This window comes from Oncorhynchus clarkii, chromosome 5, assembly GCF_045791955.1.
Source record: "Oncorhynchus clarkii lewisi isolate Uvic-CL-2024 chromosome 5, UVic_Ocla_1.0, whole genome shotgun sequence".
NCBI classification, from domain to species: Eukaryota; Metazoa; Chordata; class Actinopteri; order Salmoniformes; family Salmonidae; genus Oncorhynchus; species Oncorhynchus clarkii.
Window position 1 is genome coordinate 36,710,252 of NC_092151.1, and position 670 is coordinate 36,710,921.

The window sequence follows — 670 nt, forward strand, 5'->3', positions numbered from 1 at the left end:
TTATTACTCGTGCCACCCTGATGGTCCGAGGGGAATTATTTATTTATTTTTTAAATCCAAGAGGGTGAATACTTATTTGTAGGCTAATAATTTCTGCTTTATTGAGGAACATTTTACTTTTAACCCTAACCCGTTTTACTTAGATTTGATTTGAAAATGTAAAATACATAAACATGTTACATCCGGCAACATATACTGTACACATACTTTCAATTACTATTTATTACTTTTAAACACAAATAGATTAGTTGAAAAGCACACTGTAAGGCTTGGAGCAAATGAGCCCAAAAATATCCACAACACAAAAAATAAACATGAACATGCTGCTGTCTTTTCCTCAGACAATGGAATTTGATAAATATACTCTCCTCTTTGGTGCACCGGTTGTATGTGCTTGTCTGATACAACATGAGGATTTCACAAACGGTAGCTTTATGGTCATGTAGGCTATTTGTTTACTGAAAGCTACACAAATCTGGTGACCTACGACACTTGATAATCTAAAAGGAATTAAATCAAATCCGTGTTTAGATTCAGCATTTAGTTGAACTATTGAACCCTGTGCCATCAATTCCAAGTGGACAGCATTCTGTATTTTGTACCAAGTCTGACACAAGAGGGAGCACTGCTGATGCAAGTGAAAATAATAATTAATTATCAAGTAATTACG